General features: G+C 34.3%; 1 pseudogene; it reads right to left on the bottom strand.

Annotated features, from left to right (window-relative positions):
* Nucleotides 1–306: 306 nt before the first annotated feature.
* The window catches only part of LOC127546900 (60S ribosomal protein L3-like), a 98070-nt pseudogene continuing 84033 nt past the window's right edge, over nt 307–14343 (bottom strand).

Below are 14343 nucleotides of genomic sequence, written 5' to 3'. Positions count from 1 at the left end.
CCTTTTAGTCTTCCTCATTGTTAATTTCCTTCTAATCTTCTCTTCCCAATCCTGGCTCTCACTTCTTCAGTAAAAAAGACTGTGGAAATTGCAGATCCACAAGAGTGATCCAAGTGTGAAAAAAGCTTCAGATCCTTTTTGGATTTAGGATTTGGCATGAATATTCTAATTGATCTAGAGTTTATTACTTTTTTAATAGTTGTGGTGTCTGGCACATACATAGACATATATCTATCTGTACATGTATATATGGTTAATAATTGCAATTTAATAAAAATCCACCAGCTCTAAGTAGGTTAGGAATCCTTAGGTACACAATCCTTTCTTAAGGAACACAATCCCTTTTGAAGGCTCTGTAAAGGATTTCTTCTCTTCCTCATTCTAGAACTGTCAATGGCCAAATTTAGAAGTGATGCTGATAAACTTTTCCAGGGCATGGCTTTTAGTTTATGACAGCAGAAACTTTTATAAGATGAGAACATGCTTCTTAGTTCCAACAACACAGACTTTCTGAATAATTAAATCATTGATCACTTCACTCTAGTGGACAAATCCTCCCAGATGGTTAATATTCTTGTCAGACAAATCCTAATCAGTGGATGCATTACTTTTGATGAGTTTTTCAAACTTAATCTAGTAGCCCTGACCAATCTTGTGGATCTTTTTGTTGATATTGATGTATAGCTACAGCCCATCTGACCAGTCTGGGCCAGAGGGAACACCTATATTGATATGGTGTTAAAGTCTGTACAAATCAACTTATGTAGGCCTTAGTGGGTTTTTCAGAACAATTTCTTTGTGTGGCAGCAGCTGGCAACATCTTTGTAACCATTGATCTTGGTTACTTCTGGGATATTATCTCATCCTGCCCAAACACAGGCACCTGCTGCTCCATTTACTCACAGGTCCAATCCAGTTTGTCAGTCACAATGCTGCCATCCACTTGGATCTTCATCATTTGAGGCTTCTTCTGCCTGAGAGGAAGCAGAAGCATCTGAGTATGAGCAGCTAATCAGATTACCTGACAGTATTTCTTCATATTATTAAAGTTTTTCTTCAACTGCTTCTTGCTATCAACTTCCCACCACTTTTTGTAGTACTTGATGAAGACTTTCTCCTTGGACTTGTGCCAGTTCATCATCATCAACTCAGCAAAGATGGCTTTTGTAGATCTGGAGGCTTTAAGGGGCTTGTGCATAGTTTCTGATGCTTGTATGATCATGTGTGACATCTCCACAATGGAAACCATCCAGACCACTTTCTTCTTGTTCACTTTTGAGCTCATCCTATCTACTTCCTGAATGATTTAGGTTATATCTGTCTTATACCCCAGAAAGTCAGTGAGGTGAATGAACTTGATATGGTCATCTTTCACCTTTATTATTCTATTTTTTGAGGCAGAAAGCCATGTTTGGGAGTGAAGAACTTCCAGTAGAACATGCTGCTACTACAGATGCTACAATGAAAGCTGGAAGAGCAACTATATTTTTAATTTTAAAAACTATAAAAGGTAGACATTTTTTTGACAGTGACTTGAATCTTGGATAGAAATCATTGCTTGTAAATCAACCCACAAAAATGTGTAAATGAAGGCAGTACATCTTAAACGCATGAAAAATTCAAAAGGTTTAACTTCCATGTTGAAGTTGAGACCCTAAAATTATGAAGTTAGTCAATCAACTAAAATTTATTGAGCACCTAATATGTGCTGGTCATTGTGCATAGAGGATACAAAAAAGATTATAAAACAAAATCTCTGCTTTTAAAGAGATCATGGTCTGATGGACTTCATTATAAAGTTAAGGGTTAAATTAGATGATCTCTGAGATCATTTCTAAGAGATACTTTGCATCTTAAACCTCAGTGGGCCAGTGGAAAGCAGAGATGTAAGATTTTAAGCAATTTTTGCATTTCCAGAATTGGTAATTTGCCCAAAGTCACATTTGAATCATATATCCTGTGTCTTTAATCCCCAGTGAGCTTTCATTTCCTTTCTTTTATGCTATATAGGACAGTTAATCCTACAGCTGACTGCATTTTTTTTTAACATGATGTTAAATAGTCTATCTGTTGACCAACATTTCCCTTCAAAACAGAATTCTCTCTTATGCTAGGTTACTTTAATCCTGGAAAAAAATTAATGGCTCTAAAAGTTATATAAGCTCATTTCTATTTTGTTTACAAATAATTTTTATAGTTCTATTGAAAATAACCTTCATTTAAAATTAAACAGCTCTTCTTTTCATGCATAAAAGGAGGAAAGTAGCTGCGATTGTCAGCTTTTTGTACCTCCTCAGGAAGTAGGATTTAGTGGATAGAGAGACACAGATTGAAGATCTGTGTTCAAATTCTTCCTTTGTCAACTACTGGCTGTGTGACAAATGAACAACAGTTTTTAACCTCTTAGTTCTCCAGGGAATTATCCATAAGTTGCAGAATAGTCATTTATCTATCTTAGTAGAGGAAATTAACTTAATAGGCATTCGCTATACCCATTAAATACAAATAAGAATAAAATCTCTACCTATGTGAAGGAAGCAAGTACTTGACAGAAATTCAAGTAGGATGCTACTTCCTAACTGAAGCAGTAAAGAGAGAGAGAGATATATATAACTCAATCAAATATATTCAGATCAGAATATTTAGATGTAACAAGTAGTTTGAGATAGGTAAATATGTGAATTTTAGTGTTTAAGAAGGTGAATTTTATTGAGGAACTCATATGGTTTGGAACTCCCATATTTCTTGAACTTTTCAATTATGAGGATTGGTTAAATTGCTGGGTACAGTGTTCTCTAAGTTGTTCTTTTATTTCATAAAACATCAATCACTCTATTACAAGATGATGATTATGTAACCTAAAAACAAAATCAAGAAAAATCTTTTCTTTAAAAAAATATTTATTGACATTTATCATAAAGAAGGATTTCCTCGTTTTTTGTTTGCTTGCTTTTTTTCCTTTTTTTAAATTAAAGCTTTTTATTTTGAAAACATAAGCATATAAAATTTTTCAACATTCACTCTTGCAAAACCTTGTGTTCCAATTTTTTTCCTTGTCTTCCCCCCAACCTCTTCCATAGACAGCAAGTAATCCAATATAAGTTAAATATGTGCAATTCTTCTATACATATTTCCACAAATATCATGCTGCACAAGAAAAAATCAATCAAAAAGGAAAAAATGAAAAAGAAAACAAAATGCAAGCAAACAATAACAAAAAGTGAAAATACTATGTTATGATCCACACTCAGAACCTACAGTCCTTTCTCTGGGTGCAGATGGCTCTCTTCATCACAAGACCAATGAAACTGGCCTGAATCACCTCACTGTTGAAAAGAGCCAAGTCCATCAGAATTGATCACTGTATCTAAAAAAGATCACAAAAAAGGGGATTTCCCACAGTTGCAAAAATGTTTGTGGCAGCCCTTTTTGTAGTGGCAAGGAACTGGCTGCTAAGTAGATGCCCATCTATTGGAGAATGGTTGAATAAGTTATGGTATGTGAATGTTATAGAATATTATTGTTCTATAAGAAATGATCAGCAGGATGATTTCAGAGAGGCCTGGAGAGACTTATGTGAACTAATGCTAAATGAAGTGAGTAGAACCAGGAGAACATTGTACATGGCAACAGTAAGATTATACAATGATTCAGAATAGTTGGATCTGTTCAAAACTTCAACAATGTGTCACAGTTTTCCCACATCCCCTCCAACATTCATCATTATCTTTTCCTGTCATCTTAGCCAAATTGGGAGGTATGTAGAACTTCATAGTTGTCTTAATTTTCATTTCTCTGATCAATAATGATTTAGAGCACTTTTTCATGTGATTATAAATGGTTTTAATTTTTCATCTGAAAATTGCCTGTTCATACCTTTTGACCATTTATGAATTAGAAAATGGCTTGAATTTTCCAAGATGTTTTCTTAAGAACTTAGGAATGAAAGTTCTTATGAAAATATATCATTATTTCTAATAGATTTAATGATGATGCCTCTTCTGAATGAGCATAAACTTTTATTTCATGATAAATTATACATTTTGCTCTCCAAGAAAATTGTTCATCATAAATTGCCATGTTTCTGTCTTCATCGTCTTCATCATCGTTATCATTATCATCATCATCTAAGATATTCTTAGTGTGTGATGCTATGCTACACACTATCAAAAGCATGATTTAAAAAAAAATGCACCCCTACTCTATAAGAGCTTATATTTGGTTCTCATTGAAAGTACAGCTTATCTTTCTTTACCTAATATGTTTTGGCACTAGAGAATCAAAAGGTCATTCTTAAAGTTTAACATAATTTGTCTAATCTCTTAAGTAACCAAAGTTTATTAAATTTTTACTATGTGTTATTCACTGTAGCACGTGATTAAAAAAACAAAAATATTGCCCCAAATAAGCTTACATTCTAACATTTATATTAATTAGTATATACCATATAGAGATTAAAAAAAAGTAATAAGCAGTTATTATGCACCCATGTGCCAGGAACAAAGCTGAATTTTTTTTACAAACATTACTTCATTTGATCTTCACAGAAAACCTCTAAGGTAGATGGTATTATTCTTCCCATTATATAGCTGAAGAAAATGAGACAGGCAGAAGCAAGATAGCTTGTCCATATTCACATAGCTAGTAAGTATCTGAGGTTGAATTTCAGTACGTAACTTCTAGATCCCTAGCACTCTAGCCATTGAATCACATAGATAGCTGAGGGAAAGGCAGTAGTAGCTAAATAATCATGAATAAACTCATGAAGTAAGTATTTTTTAAAATAGCTTTTATATTTTTCCAAATAAATGCAAAAATGGTTTTCAACATTTACCTTTGCAAAGATTTGTGTTCTAAATTTTCTCCCTCTCTCATTCCTCCCAAAGACACCAAACAATCCAGTATAGATTAAACATGTGCAATTCTTCTAAACATATTTCCATATTTATCATGCTGCACAATATAAATCAGATCAAAAGGTGAAAAAAACGAGAAAAAGAAAACAAACAACCAACAACAATAAACAAAGGTGAAAATACTATGTTTTGTTCTGCATTCAGTGTCCATAGTTCTCTCTCTGGATGTGGGTGACTCTTTCCATCCCAAGTCTATTGGAATTTCCTTGAATCAGCTCATTGTTGAAAAGAGTCAAGTCAATCACACAGTTGATCACCACAATCTTATGGTTGTATACAATGTTTTCTTGATTCTACTCACTGTACTTAGCATCAATTCATGTAAGTCTTTCCAGGCTTTTTGGAAATCAGTCTGCTCATTGTTTCTGATTAACAGAATAATAATATTCCATTATATTAATATACCAAAACTTACTCAATCATTCCCTAACTGATGGGCATCCACTTGATTTCCAGTTCCTTGCTACTACAAAAAGAACTGCTACAAACATTTTTGTACATGTTGGTCCTTTTCCCCATTTTTATGATCTCTTTGGGGTATAGATTCAATAGAGCCACTGCTAAATCAAATATTATGCACACAATTTGATAGCCTTTGAGCATCATTCCAAATTACTCTTCATAATGGTTGGATTATTTCACAACCTCACCAACAATGCATTAGTGTCTCAGTTTTCCCATAATTCCTCCAACATTTATCATTATCTTTTCCTGTCATCTTAGCCAATCTGAATGTTGTGAAATGGTACCTCAGAATTGTTTTAATTTGCATTTACCTATTCAATAATGATTTAGCGCATTTTTTTATATTACTATAAATGGCCTCAGAGTTGTCTTAATTGCATTTCTCTAGTCAATAGTTATTTAGAACATTTTTTACATGATTAAAAATAGCTTTAATTTCTTTATCTGAAAGATGTTCTGTTCATATCTTTTGACCATTTATCATTTGGGGAATTTGGCTTGTTGTATTGAGTCTTAAAGGGAACAAGTATTATTAAGAACTGGAAGTTTAGAAGCATTATATACATGGAGGATAATCAATAAAAAGGCACAGAGATGGAAGATGGAGCATCTTGTGTAAGGAACAGCAAACTGACCTTTAAGGTTGGACAACAGTGCATATATATATATATATATATATATATATATATATATATATGAATAATGTATTAAAAGACTGAAAAGACAGAAGGTCATTGCAATAGACCAGACAAAATGTTATAAGTGGTCGATGTATGAATGGACAGAAGATGATATATATGAGATATACTAAAAAACATAATTTGGCATATGAGTATGTGGAAACAGTTGGATTGAGGAATGGAGGATGATATAAGATTATGAGTCTAGGTAAATGGAATAATGGTGTTGCCTTCAATAGTAATAGTGTAGTTCAGAAGATAGGCTCTGGTGAAAACGAGTTGTGTTTTGGACATTTTTTAAAAATGCCTTTATGTATAACATCCAATTATGAATATCCAAATAACACCAGGTTATACATGATTATAGCTTAGTTGAGAGACAATCTGGTTAGATAGATCTAAGAAATCTTGTAGATATCATAATTGAATCCCTGAGAACTGATAAAATCACTGAGTAATAGATAAGAAGATTTAGGACAGAGTAAAGAGGAGGGCTCAATGTCTTTATATGTAAAATAATGGTATGGGATTCCATTATCTCTGGGGTCATTATGGCATACTGGACAAGGCACTACCCTATAGTCCTCTAGAACAAGTTGCTCTTGTGGATATAGATTTTTTGCCATATTTGTATTTCTAGAAGAGTTAGCAAAGTGTCTGGTATGTAGCAGGTACGTAATAGATGTTTATTGATTGACTAACAGGTCAGGAGCTCCTGTGTTTGAATCCTGCCTTATATAATTCTTAGATGTTTGGTCTTGGCTAAATTAATTAATCAGCAGACATTTAAGTGCCTAATATATTTTGTATTTATTAATGTTGTCTTTATATCCATTTTCTCTATAAATATGTATTTCTTATCTCCTTCAATTGAATATAAGATCCTCAAGAGAAATGATTGCTTCTTATTTCCTCAGTACTGACAGTAGGATCTGATACAAAATGTAAAATACATCAAAACATTTAAGTTCTATATAAATGTCAACTACAGTTATTATCCAAGCTCTCTTTTAATTCTGACATTTTGTTATCAAATGATATAAAAATAATGGAAGAACAAGAATATTCTTGGCCAAGAATTTTCTCAACACCTTAATTAAATATTGGTGTAGGACAAAATGGAAATGATGTAATAATAATATAGTTTATGAAAAGTTTAGCATTCTTATATGTCTTCTCTTCCATGATTGAATTTGTGAAGTAAATCTAGGATAAATAAATATCTCAACAATTGGGTTTCATTTTTATTGTGATTAACAATATGATAATACCATATCACCAAAAGATTATTGACTTTTTCAATATAAATTAGGTATTTTCCATGAGTCTTTTGTTTGTCCAAGGCCTCCTTTAATAAGAGAAAGATTTATTAGAAGAAAATATTGTGACGGGAAACTGCTTTCAGGGCAGAACACAGTGGGGAAAGATTCTGAATTGGGACTCAGAGGATAAAAGTTCAAATCCCACATTCTCTCTTCCTCCTCCGTAAAATAAAGAAATTGGACTAGAGACCTCTTAAGTCCCTTCCAACTCCAAAACTGTGCTTTTCAGAGTGAAGGTAGGAAAAAGTAATTGGTGTACAGCAGCTCTGATATGTGACATTGCAGAAAGAAAAAGAAAAAAATCAAATGGGTTTTTTGGTTGGAATAAAGTAAAAGGCAAATAAAAGTATTGCCCAGATAAAAGTCAAAGTCAGATTTTAAAATGAAAGGTTAATAGATGCAATACTGGTAACCAAAACCAAAAGCATAAAGTTCTCTGGAGGTTAAGAATGTTTCCTTCATGAGCTTTTCTGTTTTCAATAATGGTTTACTGCTTAAGCTTCAGTTAATTCCATCTTTCACCAAACTTAAAACTTTACACCAGATTTATACTTTTCAGATAAGTCCGATGCATGTGTATTATAGCAACCAATAAAAATTATTTCTCATTGTGAATTTTTTTCCGTTTAATTTTGGGCCCTGAAATTGTCAAGGATTTAGGAATATGGAAACAAAGGTAAAATCTCAGAGTGAATCAAATATATGAAACTAAGATAAATAATATGACACTTTCCTCTGCTATCTAGCTGATTAGTTAGTTGTAAATAAAACAGCTTTAGACTCCCTGCTTCACACAGTTAACTAATCTGGTCACTGACCTTGTTCACATATTCTAGGGGCTGATGGAGATTCTGTCTGGAGACAATCTGACCACCAGTCATAATAGGGATTCACAGCCCTTTAAGGGCCTCACTCCCTGAGGGTGATTGGTTCCTCCTGCCTTAAACTCCCGACCTGCTCTGGCTTTTAATTCATTATTCATCATATTTCTTAGTCCACTTGCGAGGAAAAAAAAAAAAAAAGTAGTAGATTTGCTGCTCAAATAAGGAAAGGGGGAGGGGGAGTAAAGAATGGCATTCTGGTAGGAAAAAAAAAAAAGGACAACCCTGTCAAAACATGACAGCTGATCCAATGCCTGTTTTATACTATTCATAGAAAATGCCAAATTCTGCAAATAGTAACCACATGTACATGGGCTTCACATGCTGAACGTTCCGCTGCAAAATGAGACGTTCTTTATTTTAGTGTGTCATCAAAGGCGGTGAAAATATCATTCAAGCCTTCTAGGCTTAACCCTCTGGTCTCTCGACTGTTAAAAGTTTAATTTGAGGAGGATGGAGAGAGCGGCAACAGAGACACATGAGCAGCAGCAGCGTTAGCAACCCCGCTTAATGTATGCCAGTTTCACATAAAGTCAATTAACAAATCTGTTACCACGCCATTTTTATTCATAGCCATGAGACCATTAAAGCGACAAGACTACATCTGACGTTTATGATCTCCATTCTCATTGCCAGAGGAAAAGGGGGAGGGAAAAGAAAGAGAGGGGAAAAAAAAAAAAAACTTAGGGGCTCCGTAGCTTGAGAGAAATGACACTACTCAGAGACATGAGGGCTCTTGTGCAAATGCGGTGAACTCCGAAGCCCCTTTCTCATCTCAGGCTCCGTTTTCAGGTTTCATTTCAATTCAGAAAGATTGGCTTTTGAGTTCAAATCTATAATGTAATTGTCCTTTTTTTGTGTCTGGCTGATATTCTCTTTCAGTAACATTTAAAAGAGTACTTATGCCAAATTGAATATGGGATGGGAACAACTCGAGGGGCTTTGTGTGCGGCAGGGCTGGCTCTGTGGAGCCCGGCTTGAGCTCCATCTTGGCTATGTTCTTGTCCAGGAATGTTTCCAAGATCTTGTAAGTGACTATTGGCTCTGAATAGGGTCTCCTGTTTAATCTCCTTTTCTTTAACAAATGGTCTTTGCAGTGGCTACAGTAAATCTCTTTCAGTTTAGAATCTGCAACCCTTGGGAGGTTGTGTGTGTTTTTACTTTTTTTCTCTGGGGGTTCCACGCTTCCCCCCACCCCGGGCACTGCTCCATTCCCCTCCCTCAGCTGGTGTGTGCTCTTTCTGTGATTGACAGTTATTTCAAAATGTCCGCATTTGGCTGATGGTTTGGGGGAAAATAATCTTCCCCTAGAAAGTGACGCAACTGTTCTATGTTTTCGTTCTGGTTTAGAGGGACTTCTGGGTATCCCTTAGAGTAATAGTGGGGCCATTGTAGGTTCCATATACTGAAGAAGTAATAAAAGACAGTGGATCCTTCATGCACCCTTTGTGATACAGAGACCAGCTTGTCCTTTTTTAATGGCAATAAATAAACGAAGGAAGTTTTAGGCAGGAGTGAATTGGTGGATAGAGCCTAGGGCTTTTATCTCTGCTGACCCTTGTTTGAACTCCACCTCAGCTCCTAAGTACAGGGCTGACAAAATGGGGATAGGAGGAAGGTTTCTTATCAACAAGAACACCTCTTCTGTTGCAGTATAAAGAAACCTGACACTGTGTGTGTCTGTGTGTATGCAGAGTGGGGAGGGGTAGGAAAAGCTTGTAGGAACAAACTGAAAAGAGATAAATACAGGCTGGTATTTCCGGCTTTTAAAAAATGGTTAGAGTTAAAAACTGACAACATGGTGTGGGATTAGTAGCTTGACAAAGGCAAAGTGATTTGAGGCCCCAGAGTTCCCTGGCAGGACATATAATCTTTGTGCCTTAGTTTTTTCACCCAAAAAATGGGAACAATAATATGAGTAAGGGACATCATTTTCTCATGGATTGTTTATAGAACTATTTAATATATTCTGGAAAAGAACCCACATAAGAATGTTACAGTGGAAAGACAAAGGATGTGGTGCGGAACAACTGGACTGTGTGAATGGTTTCTGTTGAACTGGCTTTGCAGGGAAGAAATTATATATTTTGGGTTGTTACTAGGTGTGGTTGGAAAAATAATATGGCTTAGTTCCATTGTTATTCACCTTGAGTGAAAAGGTGAGTCCCTTATTTGGAAAGGTACACTCTGATATGAAATTCTTAAAAGTAAGTACTTAAAAGTAAAATGTAAACTACATGTTTCATGATAATTCTTTTTTTGCTGGTTTATTTTGCAGAAGTTGAAAAGCAACACATATATTTTTTTCCTTACAGTTCATTTTTATATGCTATTGATAGAGGGGGGAAAGGTTAAATTATAATCTTGGGTATCCTCTGCCAAATATATGAGAAACTCCATTAGATCTTATGGAACTCAAAGTTTGTAAAATGATTATTTTTTTCCTTTCCACTTGTGCCTATGTATATCTATGATATCTATCACCCCACCAATGACTACATGATACAATATTTGACTGCAATTATCTTGTTCCTAATTCAAATGGTGCCAGATTGAAAATTGTTATCCACTTTGAAATACAATGTTTTCAGGCAATACAAAAACGATCCATTAGAAAATTATGTTAGGAAAAGTTTGATGGACTTATGACTCCAGAAAGAGAAACAGATGTAGATAATGATTATATGATACTTGTTTCTGAGGATATTTGATCAAATCTTAGATTTTCTAAGTAGTGACCTCACTCAAGGCAAGTAAGAATACATTTTACTCCATCTATTTCTAGTAAATATCCCATATACATATATATGTACACACAAATATATATGTATATATACAAATGTGTATGTGTGTGTGTGTGTGTGTGTATTTTTTTTTCCCTTGCATAGTCAATTCACAAGAGCCCTTTTATACAGACTGGTTATTTTGTGCTGTTTTCTGTATCCCAGAAAGTCTTCAGATGCCCCCAAACTGGTCTTCATATCATAACATAGCACTATGTGATCTCACTGCCAAGTAAGAAAATGGCAAACAATCATGTCTCCTTACAACCAACCGCTCCCCCCAAAAAAAACTGAAAAATGTGTGCACATTGTATTGCATTTTCCTAAGTGCTCCAATCCCTTTTTATCACTTTATGTCAAACCCTGAATCATGATCCATCTCCTCAAGATACTTTGCCTGATAAACTCTACCCTATATCAGGGTAAAAAAAAGCATTTTTACAGTGACTATTATGTGCCAGTCACTATGCTAAGCATTTGACAAATATCATCTCATTTATCTCTCACAAAACTCTGGAAAAATTGGTGCTATTATTATCCCCATTTTACAATTGAGGAAGCTGAGGCAGAGGTTCAAGTGACTTGACCACTGTCACACAGCTAATGAGTGTGTGAGTCTGAATTTGAACTCAGGTCTTCCTTCACACTCAGCATTCTATTTATTTTCAGTGTTTTCCCTGACTATTTCCTACGCATTGAGGAATGACCTCCTTATTTCTATCTCCCTACTTTCTTCAAGACCAAACTAAAATCTTATTTTCTACATGTTCTATCTTATTTCTAATGCCTTTTTTTCTGTGTATATTCTTAAATTTAACCTGTATATAGCTTTTTCTTTTTTGGTATATAGTTAATTACATGCTGTCTCTCCATTAACCCATGAGCTTTTGAGACCAAGAACTATTTTTTATCTTAGCTTAGCACTTGTACATAGTAGGAGTTTAATTAAATGTTTATTAACTAACTAATGTCACAAGCAAAAATGGAACACTCAGTCTCAACACAAACATAGATATATGTGTATCAATCTACATATGTATATATAGATACATGTATGTTTATATACACAAACATATTTACATAAAAATTCATGCAGCTATGTGATGTATGAATACAAGCATATACTGAGACACAGCTACATTAAGTCTAGATAGTAATTTAGTTTAGACATATTGTGTATTATTTTCAAGACACTTAAGACTCTAAATTGTAACTTTAAAGTGTTATAGAGGAAAGAGAAAGGGTCCTCGTTCAATAGAAGACTTTAAAAACCATCATAGGTTTTCATCTAACTGAATAGCTTGGGTTCAGCTCTGCCTGAAAGCATTCTGGGATTTCTATTTATTTCCCAATTGGTAAGGTTAACTTCATATTTATTCAGCCATCAGTAATAATAACAATAACATCATAAATGTACATAGTGACACCTTTCTTTTAAAGAGTTTAGATCCATGACTACAGCGAGAGTGAATCTATTGAGAACCAAATAGGGTCCAGAAAAGTGAAAGCACTTACTCTAAAAGGTTATCTGGCACAGAGCACAGATATTTGTCAAGTAGAATTGGTCTGTTTAAGTGCCCAGAGGGTTTGAAGCCCGTCCAAGAGAGCTGAACTATGTTGACTATGCAAAGCAAGGTTATGAACACCGTAGCGAGGTGCTCAGAGGAAGGATGAAGGTTCTAATTTCTTATTTTCCTAGATCTTGGAAGAATGAAGTAGGTTCAGATAGTTATGAATGAAAATAGGGAGAAATTAAAATGATCAAAAATTTCATTTCAAATTTTAAGCAAGCATTATACTCAAAGGTATTTAGATCATTTACTTTGACCATCTTCCCTCTTGGCCCCCATTTTTCTTGATAGCATTTTTCCTTGCAAAGCCATTTTTGCATTATTCTTTTGGTAAGCATCAAGGATTTGTTTTGTTTTGTTTTTCTTTTTGAAGTTTGAAAATGACTTGAAAGATACTTCATTTCTGTAAGATAAGGAGGAGTTAGAGTATATTCTGGCTTTGATAAAAAGAGAGAAATAGTGTTTAAGAAAAGTGAAACCCTTGTTTGGAATATAGAACACTCACAGATATTGTTGCCTTGCTGCACACCTCATCCTTGCTAAATCACAGGAGGCCAGCATCAGGCTGTGATACTGAATGGGTTTGCTAATGCCCTTTGGCAATTTGTAGCTAATGACAGGCCATGGCAAGAGTGAAAAGTGAGCTCATGCCAACACTCCCACACAGGGCAATGGGCAGCAGTCCATAACCTCTGACTGGACCTTGTCTAAGTGGAAATCTATGGAATTACAGAACATGCTAGGGCTTTGAACTTCTCTCCCTCTGGGTCACATTCTGAAAATTTTACTTTTGCCATCTTTCCTAGAATGCCTATAACAAGAAACTAAAATTTATACCAGTTCCTTTAAAATGCTGACATTCCATGTTTACAGGGACTGTTTACACAGAAAATTAATCAGTTACGGTTTTAAATTTTAATTAAAGAATGCTTTCTGGTATTATTGCAAAACAGACAAAAGCCCATAAAATGTATATTTGACTGCCTTCCCATGTTGTCTTTGGATCGAGATACAGTCTTGAGATCAATCATGCATGATATTTTTTGTGAACTTTTCTTTTAACACAACACCCTTCACATAAATTAGGTTCATTTTAAAATATCCATCAAAAAGTCATCCTTAGAAGAAGCTAGATGGAATTTCCTCTGGCTTTCAAATCAGACATAAAGTTGTTCTCACAACAAAATGCATTGAATTTCAACTTTGAAATAGATTGTTTTTTTAGTTATTAAATGAGAATTCACTTTATAGAAAGTCACCTCTTTTATTCATATTACCTTAAGAAACATCAGTATTTAAATACTGAAAAAAGTGAAAAATGACATGAAAAAACTTTTGTTGTTTTTTTTTTCAGTTGTTTATGTTGTATCTGACTCTTTGTGAGAATTATTTGGTAGCAAATGGTTTTGGAGATTATACTTTAGAAGATTTAGTTTGTACTTGTTTATACATAATAAAGGGAGAGATGGAAAGAAAAAAAGTTGTAGTGAGAAACTACTGGGGATATTTTATTAGTGATTTAAAAAAAAAAGGAAAAGGAAAAAAAAAAGTGGAAAAACTGTTATTGCTATAGCATCACCCCATAATCAAATTCATACTTAAAAATATTCAAATGATTCACTCAAAGTGAACATAATGATTCTTGCTTTGGGATACCTTTAGGATAACACGCCTTAGTTTCTGGACTTTCTTTAAAGCTCCATTTTACGTTTCATCTTTCCTCAT

Source organism: Antechinus flavipes, chromosome 2 (assembly GCF_016432865.1).
Source record: "Antechinus flavipes isolate AdamAnt ecotype Samford, QLD, Australia chromosome 2, AdamAnt_v2, whole genome shotgun sequence".
In the NCBI taxonomy this organism is placed as follows: Eukaryota; Metazoa; Chordata; class Mammalia; order Dasyuromorphia; family Dasyuridae; genus Antechinus; species Antechinus flavipes.
This window is presented reverse-complemented; position numbering and strand designations above follow the sequence as displayed.